Source organism: Lampetra fluviatilis, chromosome 73 (genome assembly GCF_964198595.1).
Source record: "Lampetra fluviatilis chromosome 73, kcLamFluv1.1, whole genome shotgun sequence".
Classification (NCBI taxonomy): Eukaryota; Metazoa; Chordata; class Hyperoartia; order Petromyzontiformes; family Petromyzontidae; genus Lampetra; species Lampetra fluviatilis.
The window spans coordinates 4,226,542-4,244,629 of record NC_136347.1 but is presented as its reverse complement, the minus strand read 5'-3'; the positions used below and the strand labels follow the sequence as shown (position 1 = coordinate 4,244,629).

Below are 18,088 nucleotides of genomic sequence, written 5' to 3'. Positions count from 1 at the left end.
CCTGGTACACAGGAGGTCGTGGGTTCCATCCCAGACACTGAGAGGTGTTGACTACCTCGCCTGGTACACAGGAGGTCGTGGGTTCAATCCCAGACACTGAGAGGTGTTGACTACCTCGCCTGGTACACAGGAGGTCGTGGGTTCAATCCCAGACACTGAGAGGTGTTGACTACCTCGCCTGGTACACAGGAGGTCGTGGGTTCAATCCCAGACACTGAGAGGTGTTGACTACCTCGCCTGGTACACAGGAGGTCGTGGGTTCCATCCCAGACACTGAGAGATGTTGACGACCTTGCCTGGTACGCAGGAGGTCGTGGGTTTGACCCCGTGACGTAAATAAGCCATCATTCGCGATCGCCACAATCGCTTCTGAAACAGGCCTCTAAAACCGGTTAGCGGTTACACAAAGGAAAAAAAAAACTGTGCCCGGTTTATAGTTTTAATAAGTTTCCCCCAAATCGTCATTAAAATTACTTTCACATTCACATTTTTCTATTTTTAATATCTATGCCAGCGGCCTGCCGACGACAGGCGCCGTGACCTCCGACCCCTGCACCGCGACCTCCGACCCCTGCAGCGCGACCCCCGACCCGCCCTCTGTGACCTCATCCGGCGGCCCCAGGTCGATCTCGGTCATCGCGATCTCTGATTGGCCGTCGTAGGCTCCGCCCTCCTCCTCCGCCGCCGCCTCCCCATTGGCCGGCTGAGCGGTCACCTGCCGAGCGTCTTCCGCGTTCCCATTCGCCGGCTGCCCGCTGACCTCGGCCGCGTTCCGATTGGCTGTCGTCAAGGTCTCTGGATTTTGCTCGGGCTCCTGGGGGGGGGAGGGGGGAGGGGGGAGGGGGGAGGGGGGGAGGGGGAGGAGCCAATGGGTAACGACCTCTCACCCCCACAGACCCACCCACCCACTCGCCAACCCACTCACCCCACTCACTCGCCCACCCACTCACCCATCCACCCATCCACCCACCCATCCACCCACCCATCCACCCATCCACCCACCCATCCACAGACCCACCCACCCACCCACAGACCCACCCACCCACCCACAGACCCACCCACCCACAGACCCACCCACCAACCCACCAACCCACTCACCAACTCTACACCCACTCACCAACTCACCCACCCACTCACCAACTCACCCACCCACTCACCCACCCACTCGCCAACTCACCCACCCACTCGCCAACCCACCCACCCACTCGCCAACCCACCCACCCACTCGCCAACCCACCCACCCACTCGCCAACCCACCCACCCACTCGCCAACCCACCCACCCCACTCACTCGCCCACCCAACCACTCGCCCACCCACCCACCCACTCACCCACCGACCCACCCACCGACTCGCCCACCCACTCACCAACTCGCCCACCCACCCACCCACTCGAGTGGGTGAGGGAGTAGGTGAGTGAGTGAATAGGGGAGTGAGTGGGTGAGCGAGTGAGTGAGTAGGCGAGCGAGTAGGTGAGTAGGCGAGCGAGTAGGTGAGCGAGTAGGCGAGCGAGTAGGCGAGAGAGTGGATGAGCGAGTGAGCGAGAAGGTGAGCGAGTGGGTGAGCAAGTGGGTGAGCGAGTAGGTGAGCAGGTGAGCGAATAGGTGAGTGAACACTGCGATCTACTGCGGAGAGACAAAGGCAGCCGGGCGTTGTGCCGTCCACCCACTCCCCCCTCTGTGTGTGGCCACAGTGCCGGTAGCCTTCATTAGGCAGCGCTGCTGCTGCTACTGACAGCACTTGCCCCTACAGCCTGCTAGAGGCTACCTGGGGGCGCTTTATCTGTGTGTGCCACAGTGCCGGTAGCCTTCATAGGCAGCGCTGCTGCTGCTACTGACAGCACTTGCCCCTACAGCCTGCTAGAGGCTACCTGGGGGAGCTTTATCTGTGTGTGCCACAGTGCCGGTAGCCTTCATAGGCAGCGCTGCTACTGACAGCACTTGCCCCTACAGCCTGCTAGAGGCTACCTGGGGGCGCTTTATCTGTGTGTGCCACAGTGCCGGTAGCCTTCATAGGTAGCGCTGCTGCTACTGACAGCACTTGCCCCTACAGCCTGCTAGAGGCTAACTGGGGGAGCTTTATCTGTGTGTGCCACAGTGCCGGTAGCCTTCATAGGTAGCGCTGCTGCTAGCAGCACTTGCCCCTACAGTCTGTTAGAGGCTACCTGGGGGAGCTTTGTCCGTGTTCCCCCGTGTGTGCCACAGGGGGAGAGACAAAGGCGGCCGGGCGTGGTGGTGCTGGCCACACCACCACCCCCCCCTCTCTGTGTGTGTCACAGTGTGTGTGTGCGTGTCACAGTGTGTGTGTGTGTGTCACAGTGTGTGCGTGTCACAGTGTGTGCGTGTGTGTCACTCTGTGTGTGCGTGTGTGTGTCAGTCACTGTGTGTGTGTGTCACTCTGTGTGTGTGTCACAGTGTGTGTGTGTCACTGTGTGTGTCAGTGTGTGTGTGTGTGTGTCACAGTGTGTGTGTGTCACATTGCCCGAAAGATTCATTCGCTAGCGCTGCTGCCACTCACTCACCCACTCACTCACCCACTCACTCACTCGCTCGCCACTCACTCACCCACTCACTCACTCACCCACTCACCCACCCACGCTGCTACCACCGACAGCCACTTGCCCCTGCATCTCTATCGAGGCTACACGCAAGGCGACAGCGCCTTTGGCTTTGGTGCGTGCGGGTGAATACCTCCTCGTTCAGGTCGAGCGGGCGAACCGAATTCCAGAAAAACCGGTTTCCAGAAAAACCGGTTTCCGGCAGGTAACAGCCCCCAAGGGCTCAGCTCAAAGCCACGCGCATAGTACGAATACTTTACATAGATACACACAAACCTACACACACACCCTACGTACATTGACGCACACACTGTATACACAGGTGCATAGCAAGCATACTTTCCATACGCACATAACAACAACAACCGCCATTCGCCACTAAGCGGCGGTGACGTCACCACGACGCTTGTGCCAGGCTAGGTGCACCTTGAGGCTTACCAGGTGAGGTGTCGAACGCCCGCTGGCAGGAGGTCACGTGACAGACCCAGCAGGTTCCATGGGTCGATTGACTGAGATGACTGGCTGATGCACCACCTGTGCCCCCTACTGTGCCAACTTGCTGTGCTTTAGCCATCCTTGCAGCGCCTTACGGCTCTCCGAACCTCCGAGCGAAGGCTGCGGTAAGCCTCCTCATTCTCCGACGTGGGATGCTGTAGCCGATGAGAGTGGAGGCCTGTCGCTTTTTCTCAGCCATCCTGAACACCTCCTCTGTCAGCCAGGGTCTCTGAGGAGGTCTGGACCGTGTACCCAAAGCAGCCATTGCAGCTGCATGAGCCACAGTCCTAAACCTCGCCCATTTCCCCTCGACATCAGGAGGAGTGGGGGACGATGCCAACCCCAGCCGCAAGCGATGATGAAATTCTCGCTTGCAACTTTCATCAGCTAGCTGAGACCAGGCCACCTTAGGTTGGAATGGGGTCCTGGATGTACACCCACCACCAGAGTGGAAGAATGGCAGGCGCATCTTACAGTCCAGCAGATGTTCTTGCTTGGACCCGGCATGCATCCATGACGTTGTGTGGATGCGCCGATGCCGGAAGAGCGTGTTGGTAATTACAAGCCCATGGGCTGCACAAAAATCTAGCAGCCTCCTGCCGTTGTTATTGAGATGATCTGGCCCATGCCTTCCAAATCACTCCAGACCAGGTGCCAGCATCATGACCAACTCGGGCATTGAAGTCACCCAACAAGATGACTCTATCCCGAGGGGCCACTTTAGCCAGCACCCGGGTACGGGTAAGGGTTCGGGTACGGCCGGGTACGGGTACGGGTACCCGTTTGCGACCCTGGTGCGGCCGGCTACGGCTACGGGTAAGGAATCAAAACCCGTTTGCGACCTCTGCCTTGCACCCATCCAAAGCCCCCATTTGGCCACTGTGGTGGCTACAGACGCCATGAAGGAAAATGCAAATCTAAATTGGCCCTCCTCGCCCCACGGCACTGCCCACCACAGCGTTGCCGTCCGGCACCACGAGGAGGTAGGTAGGGGGTTGTTTTTGCCGGACACACACACTACCTACATACATAGAGACACACACACACACACCCTGTAAAGACAAAGGTCTCCCGTGTAGCCTGCCCATACCTGTCGGGGCAAGTGCTGTCAATAGCAGAGTAGCAGCAGCAGTGCCTATGAAGGCTGCCGGCACTGTGGCGCACTCACCGTGTGGCTAGTAGCACCACGCCCGGCCGCCTTTGTCTCCCAAGAGTGAGTGGGTGGGTGGGTGAGTGTGTGGTCGAGTGGGTGGGTGGGTGGGTAGGCGAGTGGGTGGGTGAGTAGGTGAGTGTGTGATTGAGTGGACAGATAGGTAGGGTGGGTGAGTGAGTGATTCAGTGGGTAGGCGAGTGGGTGGGTAGGTGAGTGGGTAGCTCAGGGTGTGATCGAGTGGGTGGGTAGGTGAGCAAGTGGTGGGTGAGAGAATGAGTGGGTGAGTGAGTGACTGAGTGACTGAGTGAGTGACTGAGTGACTGAGTGACTGAGTGACCTAGTGAGTGACTGAGTGACTGAGTGACCTAGTGAGTGACTGAGTGACTGAGTGACCTAGTGAGTGACTGAGTGACTGAGTGACCTAGTGAGTGACTGAGTGACTGACTGACTGAGTGACTGACTGAGTGACTGACTGAGTGATCGAGTGAGTGATCGAGTGAGTGACTGACTGAGTGACTGACTGAGTGACTAACTAAGTGAGTGATTCACTCACCGCTAGCCCCAAGGCCTTCAGGATGTTCAACTTGCACATGGGACAGGTGCGGTGCTGCAAGAGCCACGGGTCCACACAGGAGCGGTGGAACTCGTGCCTGCACGCGCACACAGACAAAGGTCCCCCGCGTAGCCTTCACACAGCTGCCGGGGCAAGTGCTGTCAGTAGTGGCGAGGAGCAGCGCTACCTATGAAGGCTACCGGCACTGTGGCACACACACACAGTGGCACACACACACAGTGGCACACACACACAGTGACACACACACACAGTGACACACACACACAGTGACACACACACACAGTGACACACACACAGTGACACACACACACAGTGACACACACAGAGTGGGTGGTGTGGTTAACACCACCACGCCCGGCCGCCTTTGTCTTTCTGCCCCAGTGGCGATGTTTAATACACACACACACAGACGGCTGCAAAGACAAAGGTCTCCCAGGTAGCCTCGAACAGGGCTGTCGGGTCAAGTGCCTTTCGTAGTTTTGGGCAACCGAGAAAACGGGAGACGTCTCCTGGCGTTAGAGCACGGGGGCGGCAGAAATCTTAACGGAGTTGAGCCAATGACAATTGGTTCTTTACCCTTCTATCTGGCAACAAAACTGACACCTATTTGTTTTTCTTGTTGGTTCTTTCGGTAAAGTCACGTAGAAGGGAAATTTTTTTTTTTTATAATAAAATAAATACAATTATTTTATTATGTTTTATTTATATTATTTTTAAAGTCATCACGTAGAATGGAAATAATAAAATAATGAAAATACAACTAGAATAAAATAATTCTCACGACGTTTCGGCCACAACGCAAGCAGCCGTCCTCAGGTGGAGAACAGGTCTGTCGAGAAGACAGTCTGAATGACAGACCTGTTCTCCACCTGAGGACGGCTGCAAGGAGTCATGTTTGCATAGACCACAATACCTGCAGCCATAATGCAAACAAAACACACAACTCTGATAATGTATGTGCACTGTCCTTGAAGGTGATTGGTCCACACCCGAGACAGCTTTCCTTAGAGCCCAGTCTCACATGGTCCTTGAAGTTGATTGGTCCACACCCGAGACAGCTTTCCTTAGAGCCTAGTCTCACACGGTGTTGGACCAGATGACGCCAAAAGGCGCACAACTCAAAGACACAACGCACCATCAGAGTACGAGAGCTCGGGGTCTGAAGCTTTTACACCATATGATGGAACCTTGCGGTACACACTCAAGCACGAATGTTTCGCGAGTAGGATTGAACATCACGAGAGAGAGGGCGTGATTGGTGAGACATGAAGGTCATTTGTAAGGCAGCAAGCAAGGCGTGACCGTAGCGTAGAACCCTGGGTGATGTTGATGAGCGCTAGCTGGTTTAACGGCGTCGAAAGTCTTTGTAAGGACAAGGGAAGAGATGATAGGGCGGGATGGGGGTTCGTAGCGCAGCGTAGCGCTAACCGCTGCACCACCGCTCGCCACACACACACACACACAGACAGAGACACACACACACAGACACACACACAGAGACACACACACACAGACACAGACAGACACACACACACACACACACAGACAAATACACAGAGACACACACAGACACACAGACACACACACACACACAGAGGTCCCACAGGCAGAGCACACAAGCAGTTAAGGCCGATAACTGTGGGACACTCACCACTCACTCACTCACCACTCACTCACTCCACCACTCACCCATCCACCCCTCACCACTCACCTCACCCACCCACTCACTCACCACTCACTCACTCACCCATCCACCCACTCACTCACTCACTTACCACTTACCCACTCACGCACCCATCCACCCACTCACTCACCCATCCACCCCTCACCACTCACCTTACCCACCCACCCCTCACCACTCACCTCACCCACCCACTCACTACTCACTCACCCATCCACCCACCCACTCACTCACTACTCACTCACCCATCCACCCACTCACTCACCACTCACCCACTCACTCACCCATCCACCCCTCACCACTCGCCTCACCCACCCATCCACCCACTCACTCACTCACCCACCCACTCACTCCTCACCCACCCACTCACTCACCACTCACTCGCTCCCCCACTCACCCACTCACTCACTCACCCACCCACCCACTCACCCATCCACCCACCATCACACACTCACCATCACACACTCACACACCCTCACTCACTCACACGCCGGTGCCAGGCTAGGTGCACGCTGAGGCCTCCACGTACTTGCAAGGCAGAATCCGCACCACCTCGCCCGCTTTGTATCCCTCGATGCACACGGCACACGGGTCAAACTCAGCGTCCATCTCCTGCGGAGAGAGAGACACGGGGAGAGAGAGACACAGGGTGAGAGAGAGAGAGACACGGGGCGAGAGAGAGACACACGGGGTGAGAGAGACACGGAGTGAGAGACACGGGGAGAGAGACACACGGGTCAAACTCAGCGTCCACCTCCTGCGGAGAGAGAGACACGGGGAGAGAGAGACACGGGGTGAGAGAGAGAGAGAGACACGGGGCGAGAGAGAGACACGGGGAGAGAGACACACGGGTCAAACTCAGCGTCCATCTCCTGCGGAGAGAGAGACACGGGGAGAGAGAGACACGGGGTGAGAGAGAGAGAGACACGGGGCGAGAGAGAGACACACGGGGTGAGAGAGACACGGAGTGAGAGACACGGGGAGAGAGACACACGGGTCAAACTCAGCGTCCACCTCCTGCGGAGAGAGAGACACGGGGAGAGAGAGACACGGGGTGAGAGAGAGAGAGAGACACGGGGCGAGAGAGAGACACGGGGAGAGAGACACACGGGTCAAACTCAGCGTCCATCTCCTGCGGAGAGAGAGACACGGGGAGAGAGAGACACGGGGTGAGAGAGAGAGAGACACGGGGCGAGAGAGAGACACACGGGGTGAGAGAGACACGGAGTGAGAGACACGGGGAGAGAGACACACGGGTCAAACTCAGCGTCCACCTCCTGCGGAGAGAGAGACACGGGGAGAGAGAGACACGGGGTGAGAGAGAGAGAGAGACACGGGGCGAGAGAGAGACACGGGGAGAGAGACACACGGGTCAAACTCAGCGTCCATCTCCTGCGGAGAGAGAGACACGGGGAGAGAGAGACACGGGGTGAGAGAGAGAGAGACACGGGGCGAGAGAGAGACACACGGGGTGAGAGAGACACGGAGTGAGAGACACGGGGAGAGAGACACACGGGTCAAACTCAGCGTCCACCTCCTGCGGAGAGAGAGACACGGGGAGAGAGAGACACGGGGTGAGAGAGAGAGAGAGACACGGGGCGAGAGAGAGACACGGGGAGAGAGACACACGGGTCAAACTCAGCGTCCATCTCCTGCGGAGAGAGAGACACGGGGAGAGAGAGACACGGGGTGAGAGAGAGAGAGACACGGGGCGAGAGAGAGACACACGGGGTGAGAGAGACACGGAGTGAGAGACACGGGGAGAGAGACACACGGGTCAAACTCAGCGTCCACCTCCTGCGGAGAGAGAGACACGGGGAGAGAGAGACACGGGGTGAGAGAGAGAGAGAGACACGGGGCGAGAGAGAGACACGGGGAGAGAGACACACGGGTCAAACTCAGCGTCCATCTCCTGCGGAGAGAGAGACACGGGGAGAGAGAGACACGGGGTGAGAGAGAGAGAGACACGGGGCGAGAGAGAGACACACGGGGTGAGAGAGACACGGAGTGAGAGACACGGGGAGAGAGACACACGGGTCAAACTCAGCGTCCACCTCCTGCGGAGAGAGAGACACGGGGAGAGAGAGACACGGGGTGAGAGAGAGAGAGAGACACGGGGCGAGAGAGAGACACGGGGAGAGAGACACACGGGTCAAACTCAGCGTCCATCTCCTGCGGAGAGAGAGACACGGGGAGAGAGAGACACGGGGTGAGAGAGAGAGAGACACGGGGCGAGAGAGAGACACACGGGGTGAGAGAGACACGGAGTGAGAGACACGGGGAGAGAGACACACGGGTCAAACTCAGCGTCCACCTCCTGCGGAGAGAGAGACACGGGGAGAGAGAGACACGGGGTGAGAGAGAGAGAGAGACACGGGGCGAGAGAGAGACACGGGGAGAGAGACACACGGGTCAAACTCAGCGTCCATCTCCTGCGGAGAGAGAGACACGGGGAGAGAGAGACACGGGGTGAGAGAGAGAGAGACACGGGGCGAGAGAGAGACACACGGGGTGAGAGAGACACGGAGTGAGAGACACGGGGAGAGAGACACACGGGTCAAACTCAGCGTCCACCTCCTGCGGAGAGAGAGACACGGGGAGAGAGAGACACGGGGTGAGAGAGAGAGAGAGACACGGGGCGAGAGAGAGACACGGGGAGAGAGACACACGGGTCAAACTCAGCGTCCATCTCCTGCGGAGAGAGAGACACGGGGTGAGACACGGGGAGAGACACGGGGTGAGAGAGAGAGACACGGAGAGAGGGACACGGGGTGAGAGAGAGACACGGGGTGAGAGAGAGACACGGGGTGAGAGAGAGAGACACACGGGTCAAACTCAGCGTCCATCTCCTGCGGAGAGAGAGACACGGGGTGAGACACGGGGAGAGAGAGACACGGGGGGAGAGACACGGGGTGAGAGAGACGGGGTGAGAGACACGGGGAGAGACACGGGGAGAGACACGGGGTGAGAGAGACGGGGTGAGAGAGACGGGGTGAGAGAGACGGGGTGAGAGACACGGGGTGAGAGACACGGGGTAAGAGAGACGGGGTGAGAGACACGGGGTGAGAGACACGGGGAGAGAGACACGGGGAGAGAGACACGGGGAGAGAGACACGGGGAGAGAGACACGGGGTAAGAGAGACGGGGTGAGAGACACGGGGAGAGAGACACGGGGAGAGAGACACGGGGAGAGAGACACGGGGAGAGAGACACGGGGAGAGAGACACGGGGTAAGAGAGACGGGGTGAGAGACACGGGGGGAGAGACACGGGGGGAGAGACACGGGGGGAGAGACACGGGGTGAGAGACACGGGGTGAGAGACACGGGGTGAGAGACACGGGGAGAGAGACACGGGGAGAGAGACACGGGGAGAGACACGGGGTGAGAGACACGGGGTAAGAGAGACGGGGTGAGAGACACGGGGTGAGAGACACGGGGTGAGAGACACGGGGTGAGAGACACGGGGAGAGAGACACGGGGAGAGAGACACGGGGAGAGAGACACGGGGTAAGAGAGACGGGGTGAGAGACACGGGGTGAGAGACACGGGGTGAGAGACACGGGGAGAGAGACACGGGGAGAGAGACACGGGGAGAGAGACACGGGGAGAGAGACACGGGGAGAGAGACACGGGGAGAGAGACACGGGGAGAGACACGGGGTGAGACACGGGGTGAGACACGGGGTGAGAGAGACGGGGTGAGAGAGACGGGGTGAGAGAGACGGGGTGAGAGACACGGGGTGAGAGACACGGGGTGAGAGACACGGGGTGAGAGACACGGGGTGAGAGACACGGGGAGAGAGACACGGGGAGAGAGACACGGGGAGAGAGACACGGGGAGAGAGACACGGGGAGAGAGACACGGGGAGAGAGACACGGGGAGAGAGACACGGGGAGAGACACGGGGTGAGAGACACGGGGTGAGAGACACGGGGAGAGAGACACGGGGAGAGAGACACGGGGAGAGAGACACGGGGAGAGAGACACGGGGAGAGAGACACGGGGAGAGAGACACGGGGAGAGAGACACGGGGAGAGAGACACGGGGAGAGAGACACGGGGTGAGAGACACGGGGAGAGAGACACGGGGAGAGAGACACGGGGAGAGAGACACGGGGAGAGAGACGGGGTGAGAGAGACGGGGTAAGAGAGACGGGGTAAGAGAGACGGGGTGAGAGACACGGGGTGAGAGACACGGGGTGAGAGACACGGGGTGAGAGACACGGGGAGAGAGACACGGGGAGAGAGACACGGGGAGAGAGACGGGGTGAGAGACACGGGGTGAGAGACACGGGGTGAGAGACACGGGGTGAGAGACACGGGGTGAGAGACACGGGGAGAGAGACACGGGGAGAGACACGGGGAGAGAGACACGGGGAGAGACACGGGGCGAGAGACACGGTGAGAGACACGGGGTGAGAGACACGGGGTGAGAGACACGGGGAGAGAGACACGGGGAGAGACACGGGGAGAGAGACACGGGGAGAGAGACACGGGGAGAGAGACGGGGTGAGAGACACGGGGTGAGAGACACGGGGTGAGAGACACGGGGAGAGACACGGGGAGAGACACGGTGAGAGACACGGGGTGAGAGAGAGAGAGACACGATAGTGATGGTGATGATGGTAGTGATGGTGATGATGGTGATGATGGTGATGGTAGTGATGGTGATGATGGTAGTGATGGTAGTGATGGTGATGATGGTAGTGATGGTAGTGATGGTGATGATGGTAGTGATGGTAGTGATGGTGATGATGGTAGTGATGGTAGTGATGGTAGTGATGGTGATGATGGTAGTGATGGTAGTGATGGTGATGATGGTAGTGATGGTAGTGATGGTGATGGTAGTGATGGTAGTAGTGATGGTAGTGATGGTAGTGATGGTAGTGATGGTGATGATGGTAGTGATGGTAGTGATGGTAGTGATGGTGATGATGGTAGTGATGGTAGTGATGGTGATGGTAGTGATGGTAGTAGTGATGGTAGTGATGGTAGTGATGGTAGTGATGGTGATGATGGTAGTGATGGTAGTGATGGTAGTGATGGTAGTGATGGTAGTGATGGTGATGATGGTAGCGATGGTAGTGATGGTAGTGATGGTAGTGATGGTAGTGATGGTAGTGATGGTGATGATGGTAGTGATGGTAGTGATGGTAGTGATGGTAGTGATGGTGATGATGGTAGCGATGGTAGTGATGGTGATGATGGTAGTGATGGTAGTGATGGTAGCGATGGTGATGATGGTAGTGATGGTGATGATGGTAGTGATGGTAGTGATGGTAGTGATGGTAGCGATGGTGATGATAGCGATGGTGATGATGGTAGTGATGGTGATGATGGTAGTGATGGTAGTGATGGTGATGATGGTAGTGATGGTGATGATAGTGATGGTGATGATGGTAGCGATGGTAGTGATGGTAGTGATGGTGATGATGGTAGCGATGGTGATGATGGTAGTGATGGTGATGATGGTAGTGATGGTGATGATGGTAGTGATGGTAGTGATGGTGATGATGGTAGTGATGGTAGTAATGGTAGTGATGGTAGTGATGGTAGTGATGGTAGTGATGGTAGTGATGGTAGCGATGGTGATGATGGTAGCGATGGTGATGATGGTAGTGATGGTGATGATGGTAGTAATGGTAGTGATGGTGATGATGGTAGTGATGGTGATGATGGTGATGATGGTAGTGATGGTAGTGATGGTAGCGATGGTGATGATGGTAGCGATGGTGATGATGGTAGTGATGGTGATGATGGTGATGATGGTAGTGATGGTGATGATGGTAGCGATGGTGATGATGGTAGTGATGGTAGTGATGGTGATGATGGTAGTGATGGTAGTGATGGTGATGATGGTAGCGATGGTGATGATGGTGATGATGGTAGTGATGGTGATGATGGTAGTGATGGTGATGATGGTAGTGATGGTGATGATGGTAGCGATGGTGATGATGGTAGCGATGGTGATGATGGTAGCGATGGTTATGATGGTAGTGATGGTGATGATGGTAGTGATGGTGATGATGGTAGTGATGGTAGCGATGGTGATAGTGATGGTAGCGATGGTGATGATGGTAGCGATGGTGATGATGGTAGCGATGGTGATGATGGTAGCGATGGTGATGATGGTAGTAATGGTAGTGATGGTAGTGAGTGATGTACCTGGTCTGTGGGCTTGACGCTCTTCGCCTGCAGCTTGGTGATGGTGATGGTGTTGTTAGTGATGGTGATGATGGTAGTGATGATGATGATGATGAAGGTAGTGATGGTGATGATGATGGTGGTAGTGATGGTGATGATGGTAGTGATGGTAGTGATGGTGATGATGGTAGTGATGGTAGTGATGGTAGTGATGGTAGTGATGGTGATGATGGTAGTGATGGTAGTGATGGTAGTGATGGTAGTGATGGTGATGATGGTAGTGATGGTAGTGATGATGATGATGATGAAGGTAGTGATGATGATGATGGTGGTAGTGATGGTGATGATGATGGTGGTAGTGATGGTGATGATGATGGTGGTAGTGATGGTGATGATGATGGTGGTAGTGATGGTGATGATGGTAGTGATGGTGATGATGGTAGTGATGGTAGTGATGGTGATGATGGTAGTGATGGTAGTGATGGTAGTGATGGTAGTGATGGTGATGATGGTAGTGATGGTAGTGATGATGATGATGATGAAGGTAGTGATGATGATGATGGTGGTAGTGATGGTGATGATGATGGTGGTAGTGATGGTGATGATGATGGTGGTAGTGATGGTGATGATGGTAGTGATGGTAGTGATGGTGATGATGGTAGTGATGGTAGTGATGGTAGTGATGGTAGTGATGGTGATGATGGTAGTGATGGTAGTGATGGTAGTGATGGTAGTGATGGTGATGATGGTAGTGATGGTAGTGATGATGATGATGATGAAGGTAGTGATGATGATGATGAAGGTAGTGATGGTGATGATGATGGTGGTAGTGATGGTGATGATGGTAGTGATGGTAGTGATGGTGATGATGGTAGTGATGGTAGTGATGGTAGTGATGGTAGTGATGGTGATGATGGTAGTGATGGTAGTGATGGTAGTGATGGTAGTGATGGTGATGATGGTAGTGATGGTAGTGATGATGATGATGATGAAGGTAGTGATGATGATGATGGTGGTAGTGATGGTGATGATGATGGTGGTAGTGATGGTGATGATGATGGTGGTAGTGATGGTGATGATGATGGTGGTAGTGATGGTGATGATGGTAGTGATGGTGATGATGGTAGTGATGGTAATGATGGTGATGATGGTAGTGATGGTAGTGATGGTAGTGATGGTAGTGATGGTAGTGATGGTAGTGATGGTGATGATGGTAGTGATGGTAGTGATGATGATGATGATGAAGGTAGTGATGATGATGATGGTGGTAGTGATGGTGATGATGATGGTGGTAGTGATGGTGATGATGATGGTGGTAGTGATGGTGATGATGATGGTGGTAGTGATGGTGATGATGATGGTGGTAGTGATGGTGATGATGATGGTGGTAGTGATGGTGATGATGGTAGTGATGGTAGTGAGTGATGTACCTGGTCTGTGGGCTTGACGCTTTTGGCCTGCAGCTTGGCGATGGTGGTGATGGTAGTGATGATGGTAGTGATGATGGTAGTGATGATGGTGATGATGTAGTTAGTGATGGTAGTGATGGTGTTGGTGATGGTGTTGGTGATGTACCTGGTCTGTGGGCTTGACGCTCTTCGCCTGCAGCTTGGCGATGGTGATGGTGATGATGTAGTTAGTGATGTTAGTGATGGTGTTGGTGATGGTGTTGATGGTGATGATGTACCTGGTCTGTGGGCTTGACGTTCTTGGCCTGCAGCTTGGCCATGGTGGTGATGATGGTAGTGATGATGGTAGTGATGATGGTAGTGATGATGGTGATGATGTAGTTAGTGATGGTAGTGATGGTGTTGGTGATGGTGTTGGTGATGTACCTGGTCTGTGGGCTTGACGCTCTTGGCCTGCAGCTTGGCGATGGTGATGGTGTTGATGGTGATGATGTACCTGGTCTGTGGGCTTGACGCTCTTGGCCTGCAGCTTGGCGATGGTGATGGTGATGATGTAGTTAGTGATGGTGTTAGTGATGGTGTTGTTGATGGTGATGATGTACCTGGTCTGTGGGCTTGACGTTCTTGGCCTGCAGCTTGGCCATGGTGGTGATGATGGTAGTGATGATGGTAGTGATGATGGTAGTGATGATGGTGATGATGTAGTTAGTGATGGTAGTGATGGTGTTGGTGATGGTGTTGATGGTGATGATGTACCTGGTCTGTGGGCTTGACGCTCTTGGCCTGCAGCTTGGCGATGGCTTTCTTGGTGGTCGTCAACAGCTGCCGCTGAACACCACGGGGGGGGGGGGGGGGGGGGGGGGGGCACGGGGGGGGGGGGGGGTCAAGCGCCACAACCACCACAACCACCACAACCACAACCCCCACCACCACCTCCCCCCCACTCCCCCCACCACCACCACCACCACCACCACAACCACAACCCCCACCACCACCTCCTCCACAACCCCCACCACCACCTCCTCCACAACCCCCACCACCACCACCACCACTTCCCCCACCACCACCACCACAACCACAACCACAACCACAACCCCCACCACCACCTCCTCCACAACCCCCACCACCACCCCCCCCACTCCCCCCCCACCACCACCCCCACCACCCCCACCACCTCCCCCACCACCACCACCCCCACCTCCACCACCACCCCAACCACCACCACCACCACCTCCACCACCACCCCAACCACCACCACCACCCCCACTCCCCCACCACCACCACCACCACCCCCCCCACCACCACCACCACCACCACCCCAACCACCACCTCCCCCACCACCACCTCCACCTCCACAACCTCCACAACCTCCACCACCACCACTCGCCCCACCACCACCCCCCACTCCCTCCACCCCACCCCTACCACCACTCCCTCCACCCCCCCCCACCACCACCACCACCACCCCCACCCCCACCACCACATCCACCCCCCCCACTACCACCACCACCCCCACCCCCACCACCACATCCACCCCCCCCCACTACCACCACCACATCCACATCCACCCCCCCCCACTCCCCCCCCCCACTCCTCCCCACTCCCCCCACCCCCCCCCCCCACCCACTCCCCCCCACCTCTACCTGCCGCCTGGCGTTGGCGTTGAGCGTGCGGTATCGCTGCGCATAGTAGAAGATGAACCACGTGACCGAGATGAGCACCAGGATGGCGGACACGGACAGGAACATGAGCGACAGGTTGGTGAAGCCCGGCTCGCGGTCGCCCGAGCCCGAGACGCCCGATTCGCCCTCGGGCAGCAACTCGAGCAGGGCTTCGAGGCCCGCGCTGTCGTAGCGAGCGAGGGTCACGCCGCTGGGGTGCAGAGGGATGGAAACCACCACCAACGGGACGTCCGCCACGTCTGGGGAGGTGGAGGTGGAGGAGAGGGGTGGGAGAGAGATGTTGACTAGCTCGCCTGGTGCGCGGGAGATCGTGGGTTCAATCGCAGACACTGAGAGATGTTGACTAGCTCGCCTGGTGCGCGGGAGATCGTGGGTTCAATCGCAGACACTGAGAGATGTTGACTAGCTCGCCTGGTGCGCAGGAGGTCGTGGGTTCGATCCCAGACACTGAGAGATGTTGACTAGCTCGTCTGGTGCGCACGAGATCGTGGGTTCAATCACAGACACTGAGAGATGTTGACTAGCTCGCCTGGTGCGCGGGAGATCGTGGGTTCAATCGCAGACACTGAGAGATGTTGACTAGCTCGTCTGGTGCGCAGGAGATCGTGGGTTCAATCGCAGACACTGAGAGATGTTGACTAGCTCGCCTGGTGCGCGGGAGGTCGTGGGTTCAATCGCAGACACTGAGAGATGTTGACTAGCTCGTCTGGTGCGCAGGAGGTCGTGGGTTCGATCCCAGACACTGAGAGATGTTGACTAGCTCGTCTGGTGCGCAGGAGATCGTGGGTTCAATCGCAGACACTGAGAGATGTTGACTAGCTCGCCTGGTGCGCAGGAGGTCGTGGGTTCGATCCCAGACACTGAGAGATGTTGACTAGCTCGTCTGGTGCGCAGGAGATCGTGGGTTCAATCGCAGACACTGAGAGATGTTGACTAGCTCGCCTGGTGCGCAGGAGGTCGTGGGTTCGATCCCAGACACTGAGAGATGTTGACTAGCTCGCCTGGTGCGCAGGAGATCGTGGGTTCAATCGCAGACACTGAGAGATGTTGACTAGCTCGTCTGGTGCGCAGGAGGTCGTGGGTTCGATCCCAGACACTGAGAGATGTTGACTAGCTCGTCTGGTGCGCAGGAGATCGTGGGTTCAATCGCAGACACTGAGAGATGTTGACTAGCTCGTCTGGTGCGCAGGAGATCGTGGGTTCAATCGCAGACACTGAGAGATGTTGACTAGCTCGCCTGGTGCGCAGGAGGTCGTGGGTTCGATCCCAGACACTGAGAGATGTTGACTAGCTCGTCTGGTGCGCAGGAGATCGTGGGTTCAATCGCAGACACTGAGAGATGTTGACTAGCTCGCCTGGTGCGCAGGAGGTCGTGGGTTCGATCCCAGACACTGAGAGATGTTGACTAGCTCGCCTGGTGCGCAGGAGATCGTGGGTTCAATCGCAGACACTGAGAGATGTTGACTAGCTCGTCTGGTGCGCAGGAGGTCGTGGGTTCGATCCCAGACACTGAGAGATGTTGACTAGCTCGTCTGGTGCGCAGGAGATCGTGGGTTCAATCGCAGACACTGAGAGATGTTGACTAGCTCGTCTGGTGCGCAGGAGGTCGTGGGTTCGATCCCAGACACTGAGAGATGTTGACTAGCTCGTCTGGTGCGCAGGAGATCGTGGGTTCAATCGCAGACACTGAGAGATGTTGACTACCTCGCCTGGTGCGCAGGAGATCGTGGGTTCAATCGCAGACACTGCGAAATGTTGACTAGCTCGCCTGGTGCGCGGGAGGTCGTGGGTTCAATCGCAGACACAGAGATGATGACTACCTCGCCTGGTGCGCGGGAGATCGTGGGTTCGATCTCGGACACTGAGAGATGATGACTACCTCGCCTGGTGCGCGGGAGGTCGTGGGTTCAATCGCAGACACTGAGAGATGTTGACTACCTCGCCTGGTGCGCGGGAGGTCGTGGGTTCAATCGCAGACACTGAGAGATGATGACTACCTCGCCTGGTGCGCGGGAGGTCGTGGGTTCAATCCCAGACACTGAGAGATGTTGACTAGCTCGCCTGGTACGCAGGAGGTCGTGGGTTCAATCGCAGACACTGAGAGATGTTGACTAGCTCGCCTGGTGCGCGGGAGATCGTGGGTTCGATCCCAGACAATCCCAGACACAATCCCAGACACGCTCACAGACACTGGGAGACGTTGACTACCTCGCCTGGTGCGCAGGAGGTCGTGGGTTCAATCCCAGACACGCTCCCAGACACTGGGAGATGTTGACTACCTCACTTGGTCTACAGGAGGTCGTGGGTTTCTCTCTATGATCATCATCATCACGGTGGCTGAGAGATGTTGACTACCTCGCCTGCTACGCAGGAGGTCGCGGGTTCAATCGCAGACG

At 56.6% G+C, this 18,088-nt stretch overlaps 1 pseudogene across 1 annotated transcript in view; it reads right to left on the bottom strand.

The window, feature by feature from the left end:
- Positions 1–262: 262 nt before the first annotated feature.
- The window catches only part of LOC144953278 (uncharacterized), a 57,959-nt pseudogene continuing 40,133 nt past the window's right edge, over positions 263–18,088 (bottom strand). The window contains exons 11-15 of the transcript XR_013640782.1: positions 15,654–15,931; positions 14,767–14,838; positions 6,988–7,070; positions 4,757–4,853; positions 263–814 (exon numbers count right to left, since the gene is read on the bottom strand). The product of XR_013640782.1 is annotated as an uncharacterized LOC144953278 (transcript). The remainder of the gene's footprint in view (positions 815–4,756; positions 4,854–6,987; positions 7,071–14,766; positions 14,839–15,653; positions 15,932–18,088) is intronic.